Below are 14084 nucleotides of genomic sequence, written 5' to 3' on the forward strand. Positions count from 1 at the left end.
TGTTAAAAAAGTGCCATCATATTAGGGTAAAATAAGCTCCAAACTCTTGATGCCAGGAAGTTCCCGTAATGACACATGATACTACCGCAGCCGTAGTTACCAGCCAACATTACCAATGCCGTAACGCAAGAAACTACTTTTGAAGCCGTACTGTTCCTTAACATTACCAATTCCGTACCACAAGCAATAAATAACCTTTGGACCGCACTTATTTACCAACATTACAAATGTCGCACCGCAAGAAACTACCAATAAAGCTGTAGTACCTCCCGACGTTGCTGATGCCGTACGACGAATGAAAACTATTAAAGCCGTAGTTACCTACCAACATTGTCTATGCCGCACCACTGGTGAACGGTTACATAAATGTAACATGCAAGTTCAAGGTCGAAACCGTAACTGGCGCCCATGGGATCTCACCTGTGAGAAAATGTGGCTGTAATGACACCATAATAAACTTGTACGGTTGCTACTCTATAGAGCAGGGTTCATGAATAATGTAAACGCATAAAATAATGCAACGTAAATAGACGGAAGACATAGAATTTCCACAACAGCGATTGCTGCAGGTACTCGTGTGTGACTCCTTTCCTTCTTTCTTGTACAGAATTCCGCATTGTTGTAGCCATCTGTTAGGTAGTCTAATTAAAGTGGAACTCATGCAGTCAAGAGTTCATTAGACAATAAAGATGTTAACCAGACTAATGAACAAAACCAGCTTTTTGGTTCTTGAATGAGAATTAGGAGCTAAACTTTTGTTGGTGAGCTTTCTCCTTTTCTAACTCCGCCAAATGTGTTTCATGCAGAATAATTGATACTTCATAAAGGTTATATGTATACTCAGGATAGTCTTTGAAAAAAAGACAAGCACAAGAAGGTCAATTTTCCATTGTGTATTCATAGAACATGAACCTCAGCGAGAACATGAGCCTGTTTTCGGCCATCAGCGGAGCTGAAAATGAAACGCAGGAAATTTAAGTCAGTACCTGAAGTAAACGAAGCAAAAATAACAGACTCACAGAGCTCCATTTCTTCTTGAATGACGCAATCTCTGCGCTCGCTGCCAGAGCTTTCGAGCGGCCACCTTTGCTCGTTTTCATTTGCTGGCGTGTGCCCTCCTCTCATGATATGCCGACGAGGTATCTGGAATGATAGTGAGATAGGCAGGTGACAAATGCAATTAAAAACAGCCACGCAAAAAAGCCATTCTGTTAAATAAATTATAATTCCAGGTTGGTTCCGCATCCTCTACTAAGCTTGGAACGTAATATCGGCCTCTACCAGTAGATACACACAGATCTCCATCTGCTACAGACAATCATCTTTCCAAATCTTGGCACTAATGCTAGGCTATTCCACACTGCGATGGAAATATGTGCCGCCATGACGGTATCCATGTAAGGAGCAGCTTGTATATGAATATTTGTGCCTGCATTGTTAACAGGCATAATGAGTTATGGACCAACTGAAACCTTTGTTCTTTTATATGCAAGAAATGATATGATTATGATAACTTTCAGCTTGAAACTGCCAAATCTTAGCAAAAAAGTGCTACTTTCAATGTAAAACGAAGCAAAAATTAAAGATGGCATGTCTTCCTGATGGAGAAGTCAAAATCGGTATAATGAAAATAGAACCCCAAGGACACTAGTCCAATAAATCTACGTTGTGTTCATTTTCTTGAGCAATATTGTTTACAGGCAATGCTATCTGTACAATAAGGGTAAGGGAGGTTAAGCACACCAATACATGTCACTGTAACTTGCAGACACAACTTGCAAACTATACTGCCTAGCCTCACATGCTTCCTTCAATCCACCATTACCGGCTTTTTGTGGTTAAGCTGTAAAAATGGCAGGGCATAACAGACAAGATAATACCATGCAGTGTTGCCTTGAAGTGCTACCTTGGCCAGTCTTGGATAGAAGGAACTTTTACAGAAAAAAAAGTTGAGAACTGCCAACTGTAGCACACATTTTAAAGCAAGTAGGTCATCTATATCCACCCTTGTTCTTAGCGCTATATGGCACATGTTATCGAAAGCAAGGCCATTGAACAAGCTAGTAAAGTTTATCTATGGCAATACATAGTTGTGTTCCGTCTTAGCTCTGTGGAATACCCACTGTTTGCTGTGTTCAAATAGTTTAGTAATTCCTCAAATACCTCTGTCAGAGTATTACATGACGGGCGGGCTTCTGTTTGATAAAGAAAATTTCTTCTATAGTGGCCTTGAAATGGTACAGTTTGATCGGCGGCCGTCTGAACAAAAGTTTTCGGGTACAAAGAAGTATGAGCAGGCGGCAGATGGATGCGGAAGATGCTGGATGTGCAACGGTGCAGTAGCAATGTACAGGCGATATTGCAGTTCAGAGAGGAAGAACTCCAAATTAAAAAAAATTAAATTTTTTGTCTTATTTCCAAGTCGTGAAAGGTAGTCTGTAAGGACATGATGCAGTAGTAGAAATACTCGTAATAAGCAAATATAGCTGTAGGGCTTGGAATAGATTTGAGGGTAGCAGACTGAACTGGACTATTTTTTGATCGCACTTTAATTGTCGAATATGCTAGTAGTTTTACAGAAAGTGATGCGACTATCCAGCTACGATGCAAGTAATCAAGAAAGCAGGTAACGTCTTTGCTTACATTAGTGCGGAAGCACTGTTACCCGACCAACCTGGATTTTGCCTTTTTCTGGGTGAAGTCTTGTAAGGCGGGAAAATTCCAGAGCAAACACCCAGGACCACCACAAAGTGACGAGACAAGCAGTTGTCCTGGATGTTTGCACTGGAATTTTCCCACCTCACAATACGATGTCCAACTAGCCCAACCGAAGTTTTATGGATGAAGCCTACTCATGCAGCCCCGTGTAAAAAGAAAATATTGACACATGTACTTATCTTTATTGGGCGACCACGTTTCGCCGCCTAACAAATGTTATCGCACAGCGCGGGACGCGCCTGCATGTATCCGAAGTTTCTGGAAAGTTATCGATGCTTCTATCCACTGTCTGTTGTCGCCGAGCCTTGTGTTATCTGATTTCATCGCGTGACGCGAATGGTGTAGAACTTTGTGGAAGGCACGCGGGCCCGAACGATTAGTCTGGAACATTCGACGACTGCTGTATAAAAGCCCACGCGCTTGATCCGCTGATCAGGTTTTCGACGATCGCCGACTGTGTTCGCCGCTCTCGTTGTGCTTTAAGTGTAGCCTGTTTTGTGGGCACAGGTTCGCCCAATAAAAGCTAGTTTTGCCTTTCACAGTACTGCTACTGTGTTCTTTGACGTCACTACCACGTGACCATATTGTGTACCTGACCGTGGAATGCAACCTCGGATGTCAAGCGCAGCATCCCGGTGCTCTAACAATTAGGCCGCAATCCCATACATACTTCTCTGTATCCAAAGCCAGCCAGCTCTTTGAAACGCTCGGCGTGTGCACCCCATGCCACTTCGTCTTCTTTCTTTGTGACAGCTCGCACGTCATGAAAATGAACCGAGCGCCCTATAATGTAAGCATGCGTGCCGTGCTGCTTAGTCACTCCTCCCTTACGCCTTGCCTTGTGTGGAGTGACGCCCGCTGGCGTATGTGTAAGACGACACTCTACCAATGATATCACCACTGCAAAGCGTTTAATTAGCAATCGGTCAAACAACGGCCTAGCAATGCCTGTGAAAGAGAAGTGCGGATCTGGTGCTTTCATGCCATGTTCCATGGCTTGCACAGGCAAACCCTGTCATCTTATAATGCGTTTTGAGCATGAAAGATCATGGGTTCGATTGGTTCCTAGAAATAGAAAAGTATAAGGTAAGGAAGTTTTTGTTGTATTAATAATGTAGTTAGAAGAGGGGTAAGACCAATGTTTCTGGAAAGAAATTGGAGAAGTTTAGCAGACATTCACAGTCATTAACCAAGTGTTACACTGGTCCTGAATTCCACGCACAAAGCTAAGCGAATCAATGAGATCAACTTCAGTGACAGAAATGCCAAAAGAAGAAATTTTGTTTCCAGAAGTCAACAGAACACAGATTTTCTGGCTCAATGAAGAAAATTCTATCCCTTCTGAGGCTCTACAGTAACAGTGCCCCCCTCGTCATATGTTATCAGCCTTGCTAAAAAAAATCTACTTCCAGCCTTGCAGTGTAGCAAATACAATAATTTTTTTGCAACTGCCTTCTTTTTAGGCACAATGTACTGTTGTATTGAAGTCATGGAAAAATGCATCACAGCAGTATATTTGTTTGAACGTTGATTGCATGATAAAATACTGGCCATTTGCATGGTGTCTTTCTGAAGCAACGGGCATAAAATGAACTAAAGCAAGAAAATTGTACCCAAGACTCATTGCTGATAACAGGCAGAGATTCATCATCAGCCAATTGTATGTCTGCTGCCAGACAAAGGCCTTGCCCAACGCGTTCAATCCACAGCGTTCCTTTAGTTCCATAAGCACCTACATTACTCCTGTGAATTTCTTAATCTCATGATCCCATCTCAGTCACTGGCAACCACTACTGTGCTTCACGTCCTTCGGTATCCATTCTGTTATACCTTTAAGGGCCACTGGTTGTCACTCTGGTGCATTACATGATCTGCCCACCTGCATCAGTTTCGCTTGCTGTCAACTAGAATTTCACCAACTTCCATCTGGTCTTAACCCAACCAGCTCTCTTCTACACCGTGTAATTTTTTCATTCCAGTACTCTCGTTGCACATTCCTCAGTTTTGTTTCAACTTTCTTCCTTACCTTCAAACTTACAAAACCATAGGTGAACACTGGCGGAATACATGGATGATGTACCTTTCTCTTGAGAGAAATTAGTAAGCTGCTCTTCATCACTTTGGCAGTGCCTGCCAAGTGCACTCCAGCCTATACTTATTCTCTTACTAATTTCTTTTTCCTTTGCAAAATGGTTCTACAATCATTAGATGGCCAAGGTAACTGTATTCTCTTACAACGTCCTATACCTTCTGGCCTATCATGCATTGCTCTTACTTTCCAAGGCTATGAAAATTCGTTCTTGTGACATTATTGTTGAGACATACACTTACGTTTTCTCTGTTGAGAACCTCACTCATTCTTTACAACTCATTGCCCATATTGCTTAAGAAACAATATTATTGCGAAATCAAATTTATCATCGCATAGGTCCTGACCAGGGTTTCATCACACACTTAAATGCTACAGGCCTGCCAAGCTTTGCAAGAGTGCATGTTATGGTAGGCAAGAAGCCTTTAATGAAAAAGTACAGACGATTCAGCAAATTAGAATCTGGTAAGGTATGCATATCGTGAAAGGCACCTTCTAAAATTCTATTCTAATATCCTGGAAGCTAAATAGGTCTTGTGAAATCTGTAGCAGAATGTTCAAGGAGGTAGCCTGGTCCACAAAGTCAGTGATGTCAAGTAGTTCGAAAGAGGCATAGCAATAAACAAGGTAGGGACCAGCAGTACTGCCAAGAAATAAATTTCTCTGAAGCCCCTTGTTTCACACACTGAAATTTCTGCACTGCCTGTTATTTACAGTTAAAGAATGCCTTTTGCACTGATAGGACTAACATGACTCAAAGGCAGTTAGTCCCTCATAAGATTACCCAAGAATAAAATTTACACAGGACTGAGAGACGCAGTTCAACAGTACTGCTTCACACAACCAGCGACTCACTTTCTAAGAAAACATTGCACTTCAATAACAGTCTGAAGGGTAATGAGCCGAGGACACATCTCCCCTTAATTCTAAGGCCTTTTGGGATTTTCAAGCGTTTAATGCACCTAGTGTAAGTTTTTAGGAGACACCTGTAATTTGTTTGGCGGCGAGTTTGCGGGATTGGAGTAAACGGAGAGCTTTATTATTGCGTGTGTTATGTATTTGAAAACTACTGTAAAACATAACTACAGGCTGCACATCATGGTGTACATTCAAGGTATAGCCACATACAACTGTAAAAAAAGCAAAATAATCAATCTTTCACTTATGCAGCGGAAATAAAAAAAATGACCACTAACGAATGACTCATTGCCAACATTACACCCCAAGAACCGACTAAACCTTGTTCTCATGTGACTTGCATACAATGCATGCATGTTAACACCTGCTCTTACCTCATGTACTTGTACGAGTTGGCCGAGATCATCTTTGAATTACGACACCACAATCGGTATAATACCGACCGACCGATGCGGCATCCTTGTCACCTGTCAGGTTCCACATTCCTTTTCAGGCATATTTGCTGCGTCTACTTCGTTGCTTTTTTCCCTGTTGTATAGGGAGAGATGGTTTTTCGGTGACGTCCATGTCCTCAGTTTGCCACAGCATCCATCAATTGGGCAACAAACAGCAGTCCGCACGCTCCCTGTCAGGTGTTCCTTAAGGCTGTTTTACTGTCCATTTTTCGCCACAGCCCTCAACAGAGCAAGGCTTGGTTGAAGCTTGAAAGTTGATTGCGCTACAGTGTGGCAGTCGAGAATGACACCTTGTGGTATGGCTTTGCATTGTGTTGTAATTTTTTATAGCAGCCGCACAGCCAGAAACATTGCATTCTACATCTGTTGATGACGCCTCATGGTACGAGGTGTGCTCGAAGAACGCTTCCAATGTTCGGAAAATTTTGCTTCACCTCTTGCAGTGGTGTCTCATCTATAATAAAGAGGTATTGCACATTTTAAGGTCATTACTACATTATCAATATCCTCATAACCCCACAGTGAAGGGTGTTATGAAAACATTGTTGTAGGTAAAGCACGTTTATTATTATTATTTGTCTTATTTATTTATTTGTACCGTAAGGTTAAATCATCATTCAAAACAGTAATGAAATGTTCATATTTATAAAACATGCCATGAAAAAAAAGCATTTCTATACTTTCTACTAAGACATCTACTTCCATTGGCGCGATAATTTGGTTACATGTTTCGGAGAGTTAACAGTCCTTTTTAAGTAATGATGAACAATATAAGCGACGAGTGCAGGCATGCTGTTATAGTGGCTAAGCATCTCATGAAAGGGGGACAATGTTCAGGCATGTGCTCGTTCAACTCGATCAGGCTAACACTCATGTCTATGCACCTACTCGAGCACTATGAAAGGGAACACCCAAATACTTGAAAGGCTTTATAGCACTTAAATGCACATGCTAAACACAAGATGTTTAATAAGAGTGCATATTTAAATTATTTCTCATAAAATTAATTAAAAACACAGGGTACAGCTATACCTGCAAAGTGCTGTGTGCAATGAAAGGAAATGTATTTCAGTTTTCTCAGTCTTCAGAAAATGATAGTGTAGTATATATAATTCTGTGTTTTTCTTAAATAAAGACAAGTTTCATGTTCCTATCATGCTCACAAATGCACATTCAGCAGCGTTAACTTTTTCTCAGAGAGGTAGAAAATTAATTTACAGACATATCCACTCCTACTTCCGGCTATGCAAACTTATTGGAAAAAGGATATCGACTCGCACTTTTTCAATCAGGCATCACATTGACTCACGCTCTCAGAAAGAGACACTCATTCACGTACATGTCTGCAGCATCTGAGAAGCACTACACATAGTTTACTCACACTCATTTAGGACACTCAGTAACAGTCACCATCACACTGAACTAGCTCTCGGGCAGTTACACTATCGCTCACACTTGCATTCCCTCAGGCACTCAATTCACATTCTTCCCCATTCAGATTTGAATTCACATGCGCTCACGCTCACTGGCGTTCACTCAGGTCGACCCGCTAACCGGCCCTCACTTATGCGAACTCTTTTCCATCATTGCCTCTAGCTCATGCTGGCACGTGAACTCACTGCCACTGGAATTGTGGCCCATTATCCACAATTTCTGCGCAGGGCATCTGTAAAAAAGATTGTCTCACGCCGCGACTTAGACAGTTCCTCGAGCCTCTCTAGAACGCTGAATTACAGACCTCAGATCCGTTAACAACATGCGAGCGAGTGGCCAGACATGCCATACACGTTTTCATACGCGCTGTCTACTGGAGCGCCGTTGTTGTCATTAAGAACACGCGTCGGGCGCGCCGCTGCTCAAGTCCTGTTCGACGCACACACGAAAGGAATTCACCGAGTCATCTTCGCAGTGGCGATTCTGAAGGTATCTAACCCGTGCCGGCTGGCGAGTGGCTACGAATGGTGTCTTTGTCGATGTAGCGCAGCCTTATTAGCGCCTCGCTTTCCGCCACCGTTGGAAATGGTGAGCGATGCCTCAACATAAAATAATCGTGCTGTGATGACCGCAGCTGACTTGCGAATTTATTTCCAGCGTTAGTCGAACACGTTGTGAGCAGCGGCACGTCATCTAACGCCGGTGCGCCAGTGTGAGGCGTGGGTGGCATCTCTAGCCGCACTTGCGCGCGTTTTTAGCAGTGGTCAGGTATACACAAGAGACATGATCACGCCGTCATTACCCATACAAATTCGTGCAACGACACACTACGTAAATCACCACAGCACAGGGCCACAGGCACATAAAAAACACACTATCGCGCTCAGTACGAGCTACTACGCTCAAGCGCGTGGCAAAGCCGCTGCGCGTTCTAGCTCGTATACTGAGCAGCACAGGTCGGCGATTCGGCGACACATTTTAATTTTCAGGGCGAGAGCGCAAGCTAAGCCGTTCAGTTGCATGCCCAGAACGTATGTCTACGTTTGAACGTCACAAAAGCACTAGCATGTCGTCTGAAAAATTAACCTATAGCAAGGAAGCATGCCATTATAGAAAGGCAGGCGCACGGGCGGGTGGTGCGTCAGTGATTCGCAGATGAACAGCTTTCCGCCCCAACAAAGATCTCAAGCTCATTCAAACTTAATGTGCAATCCTTTGACAGAGGAGCCGTATAGTCTACACCGCTGGTTGCACCTTACAGCAGCGAAAAACGCTGTAAATAAAATTTGCCGCCGGGACGCAACCGCCGCGGCACGCGAATTCGAAACCACGACAGAAATTGGGCCTTCGTGCGCCTGGCGGTGTTCTTTCGCGCCGTGGTGTCGTCGGGCGTCGTCGCGCAAGTTCCGAGTAAGAAGTTAATTCGATTGAAGCTTTAATGCTGCATTACCCAAATGTATATAGGATAAGCGTCCTGCAATCGCAGACAATAAAGGTACTCACCAGATAAGTCTCAATACATATACCTACTTATCATACCCCAAAATAAGATTCCGTTGTGAAACGGGTTTGGAGCCGTTGAAGCCCTACAGGACGCGGACACTACGGCGTTCGTGCGGCTGCGGTCCCATAGGATGTTCCGTAATTTTACCTTTTTTTTAACAGTGTACCGCTTGCATTTGCAGTCTTGCGGAGCTGTAATTGCTGCACAGTAGATGAATAATTAGCCATCTATGACGAAACTACATCCGTCGAAGCGCCTATCAAGTAGATGGAGGCCATTTAAGTGCAATGATGAGCCCTGTATTACAAATCCGAATAATGACTCACAGGCCTTCCACACACAAGAACCACTGTCGAATTGTCATCATGTAAGCTTATTTTTTTTACATTTAGAAGTGTGACAATGGTGAGAATAATATGCAACTTCGAGATACTTCACATAGCACTTTACAACAACTGAGCCCTGGTATCTATATACAAGACAAGACACCTTATCTTATACTCATGAGCTAATCCGCATATAATAAATATTAGGGGGCGGTGGCATAGGGGTAGAGCATCCGCTTCGCGTGCAAAAGGACCGTGGTTCAAATCCCGGTGCCGGGCAATTTTCCACCAGATTAATACAGAAGAAAGAAAGACATTAAGACATCCGCATGTTCATTGAATTGTCTAAACAGTCCTGGAGTTCGACCTGATCCGGGTGACCAGAACCGATAACGCACTCCCTCGCCGGAGCAGAACTGGCCACCCAAGTGCAGTATTTGGGCACAACCTCCTATATGAATACAATAATCAAACCCCGGCCCTCATTCCCCAGCAGCTGCGAAGCAACTGACCACTGCGGCCTTCAGTCGTGTGACGCAGCAGAAGGTGCTAAGAATATCTGTATCTGGAAAAGCCGCCATTGGAATCTGAAATTGGCAATGTTTAACGCTAGAACGTTATGTAGTGAGGCGAGTCTAGGATTGCTATTGGAGGAAATAGCGGGCATTAAATGGGATATAATAGGGCTTTTTGAGGTTAGGAGAAAAAAAATGAAGCATATACTATGGTAAAAAGCGGGCACGTCCAGTGCTACCGGGGCTTGGCGGAGAGACGAGAACAGGGAGTTAGATTCGTGATCAAGAAATATATAGCTGGTAACATTTAGGAATTCTATAGCATTAACGAGAGGGTGGCAGGTCTGGTTGTGAAACTTATTAACAGGTACAAATTGAAGGTCGTACAGGTCTACGCCCCTACATCCACTCATGACGACCATCAAGTCAAAAGCTTCTATGAAGACATGGAATCGGCGATAGGTAAAGTCAAAACAAAATACAGTATACTGATGGGCGACTTCAATGCCAAGGTAGGCAAGAAGCAGGCTGGAGACAAAGCAGTGGGGGAATAAGGCATAGGCACTAAGAATAGCAGGGGAGAGTTCTTAGTAGAGTTTGCGGAACAGAATATTATGCGGATAATGAATACCTCTTTCCGCGAGCGCGTTAGCCGAAAGTGGACGTGGAGGAGCCCGATAGGTGAGACTAGAAATGAAAAAGATTTCATACTCTGCGCAAATGCTGGCATCATACAAGATGTGGACGTGCTCGGCCAGGTGAGCTGCAGTGACCATAGGATGGTAAGAACTCGAATTAGCCTAGACTTGAGGAGGGAACGGAAGAAACTGGTACATAAGAAGCCGATTAATGAGTTAGCGCTAAGAGGGAAAATAGAGGAATTCCCGATCTAGCTACAGAACAGGCCTTCGGCTTTAACTCAGGAAGAGGACCTAAGTGTTGAAGCAATGAACGACAATCTTATGGCCATCATTAAGAAGTGTGCAAAAGAAGTCGCTAGTACCTTCGCTAGAAAGGATACTGGTAAGCTATCGCAGGAAACGAAAGATCTGATTCAGAAACGCCAATGTATGAAAGCCACTAACCCTACAGCTAGAACAAAACGCGCAGAACTTTGAAAGTTATTCAACAAGCGTAAGACAGCTGACATAAGGAAGTATAATATGGATAGAATCGAACATGGTCTCAGGAATTGAGGAAGCCGAAAAACAGTGAAGAAGAAACCAGGAATAGGCAAGAGTCAGATGTATGTGTTGGGATACAAAGGCTGCAATATCATTACTAATATGGATGAGATAGTTCAAGTGGCTGAGCAGTTCTATAAAGATTGAGACACTACCAGTGGCACAGACGACGATAATGCAAGAGGGAATACTCTACATGAAATTGACATCTCACAAGTAACGCCGGAAAGAATAAAGAAAGCCTTGGGAGCTATGGAAAGGGAGAAGGCAGCTGTGGAGCATTAGGCAACAGCATATTTGTTGAAGGATGGCGGGCAGATTGTTCTACAAAAACTGGCTACCCTGTATACGCGATGCCTCATGATTTCGAGCATACCGGAATCTGGGAAAAACGGCAACATAATTTTAATCCGTAAGAAAGGAGACGCCAAATACTTGAAGAATGATAGACCGATCAACCTACTGTCCGTTGCCCACAAAGTATTTACTAAGGTAATTGCAAATAGAATCAGGAACACTTTATACTTCTGTCAACCAAAAGATCAGGCGGAATTTCGTAAAGGCTTCTCAACAATAGACCATATTCAGACTATCAATTACGTGATAGAGAAATGTGCGGAGTACAACCAACCCTTATATATAGCTTTCATTGATTACGAGAAAGCGTCTGGTTCAGTCGAAACCTCAGCAGTTATGGAGGCATTGCGGAATCAGGGTGTAGACGAGACGCATGTAAAACTACTGAAAGATATCAATAGCGGCTCCGCAGCCACCGTAGTCCTCCATAAAGGAACTAACAAAATTCCAATAAAGAAAGGCTTCAGGCAGGGAGATACGATCTCTCCAATGCTATTCACTGCATGTTTACAGGAGGTATTCAGAGACGTGGAGTGGGAAGAATTGGGGATAAACGTTAATGGAGAATACCTTAGTAACTTGCGATTCGCTGATGATATTGCCTTGCATAGTAACTCAGGGGACCAACTGCAATGCATGCTGACTGATCTGGAGAGGAAAATCCGAAGAGTGGGTCTAAAAATTAATCTACAGAAAACTAATGTTTAACAGTCTCGGAAGAGAACAGCAGTTTACGATAGGTTGTGAGGCATTGGAAGTGGTAAGGGAATACATCTACTTAGGACAGGTAGTGACTGCGGATCCGGATCAAGAGACTGAAATAACCAGAAGACTAACAATGGGCTGGGGTGCGTTAGGCAGGCATTCTCAGATCATGAACAGCAGGTTGCCATTATCCCTCAAAAGAAAGATGTATAACAGCTGTGTCTTACAGGTACTCACGTACAGGGCAGAAACCTGGAGGCTTACGAAAGGGGTTCTACTTAAATTGAGGACGACGCGACGAGCTATGGAAAGAAGAATGATGGGTGTAACGTTAAGGGATAGGAAAATAGCACATTGTGTGAGAGAACAAACGCGAGTTAATGACATCTTAGTTGTAATGAAGAAAAAGAAATGGGCATGGGTAGGATATGCAATGAGGATGGAAGATAACCAATGGTCATTAAGCGTTACGCACTGGATTCCAAGGGAAGGGAAGCATAGTAGGGGCGGCAGAAATTAAAGTGGGCCGATGAGATTAACAAGTTTGCAGGGACGACGTGGCCACAATTAGCACAGGACCGGGGTAGTTGGAGAAGTATGGGAGAGGACTTTGCCCTCCACTGGGCGTGAGGAGGATGATGATGATGATGATGATTCAAGTGAATCCCGAGACCACTAATCACGTGGTATCAGTTGACCAGCATATCACAAGCATATTCAATCGATATCAAAATTCTGCAGAAACCATCGAAGATGATTGTCAGTGTGAACGAAGAGCCCGAACAAATTGAAGAACGAACAAGCAGCAGTTCTTTCTCCGCCCACCCGTCCTTCTTGCGGCCTATTCCCGAAGTCGGTTGCAAGAAGACACGCGCCTCATCATTTGCCTTCCCGCAGTTTCTCCTTGGCAGCCTGAGACAGCGATCGAGTGCATGTGCTCTAGTAGGTGTTTCGGCGTCAATGCCATCAGCGGTCGACGGTGCGCTCGCCAGCATCTATGGTGTATACTTCGTGGTCGTGAATCCCCTATTTATTGACGCGATATCGTTAATGGCCCGTGCCACGGAAAATCTGTTTTCGGCGTCTAGCGCCAGTCTCGACCGCCTTGTAAGCGAAAAAATCATTCCGAACGGCGACTGCTGAACTACGCAAACCCTCCTTACAGCTCAGAGACGTTACTGAAATAACTGAATTTCTCAGAGTAAAATGCGTCAATACAGATCTTAAAGTATGACTTATACAGAACCTACCAATGTACCAATCCAAAGGTCAGAAGGACAGTTGGCCTTCTGGGCCACGGTAAAACCACAGATTGGGTTGTACAGCGTAAAAGTGGTTGGGTGTCGTTTGTAGTTAAATAAGCTTGGATCAAAAGTAGTTTTCAAGACATTCAGCTACACGGAGCAAAATAAATGGTCAACATTAAAGCCCAGATATCTGTACCTCATAAGCGCGCAGACAGAATGCAAGAAGTCAAGAAAGTTTCCACCGAGGTATAGGGCGATTGCAAGTGTAAATAAAAGGTCGGGATTCACTAAAAGGAAGTGAGAGAAACGGGGACAGTAAATTCGACTCAGAGGATGAAAACAGTATAAGGACCACAGAGATTTACAAGAATGCCAAGAAAGAAATTCGACAGGAAAATATGTACGATAACACGCAGGCCAGTGCCTTGCTATGGAATCCCGACCTGCTGGTTCAAGGACAATATCGTCCGGGAGTAAGTTTTCGCAGCAGGAGGAGTAGTATGTGTCTGCGGCAGCAAACATTTGTACACGACCTAGCTCATTGCAATTAAATGCGAAGGTATTCAATGAGTAAGAGGAACGGTTCACTCTCCAGAAGCCCTTCGATTTGAAGCTGATGGATGCATTAACCG

General features: G+C 43.7%; 1 long non-coding RNA gene across 2 annotated transcripts in view; it reads right to left on the reverse strand.

Annotated features, from left to right (window-relative positions):
* Positions 1–886: 886 nt before the first annotated feature.
* LOC142559673 (uncharacterized) overlaps positions 887–14084 on the reverse strand; it is a 37685-nt gene continuing 24487 nt past the window's right edge. The window contains exons 2-4 of one of the 2 annotated variants that reach the window (XR_012823195.1): positions 6100–6253; positions 1020–1143; positions 887–952 (exon numbers count right to left, since the gene is read on the reverse strand). This is a non-coding gene — a long non-coding RNA (uncharacterized LOC142559673). Of the gene's footprint in view, positions 953–1019; positions 1144–6099; positions 6608–14084 lie in introns of those variants that run through there. The other variant, XR_012823194.1, reaches the window with a different exon arrangement.

The sequence above is a fragment of the Dermacentor variabilis genome, chromosome 10, assembly GCF_050947875.1.
Source record: "Dermacentor variabilis isolate Ectoservices chromosome 10, ASM5094787v1, whole genome shotgun sequence".
Classification (NCBI taxonomy): Eukaryota; Metazoa; Arthropoda; class Arachnida; order Ixodida; family Ixodidae; genus Dermacentor; species Dermacentor variabilis.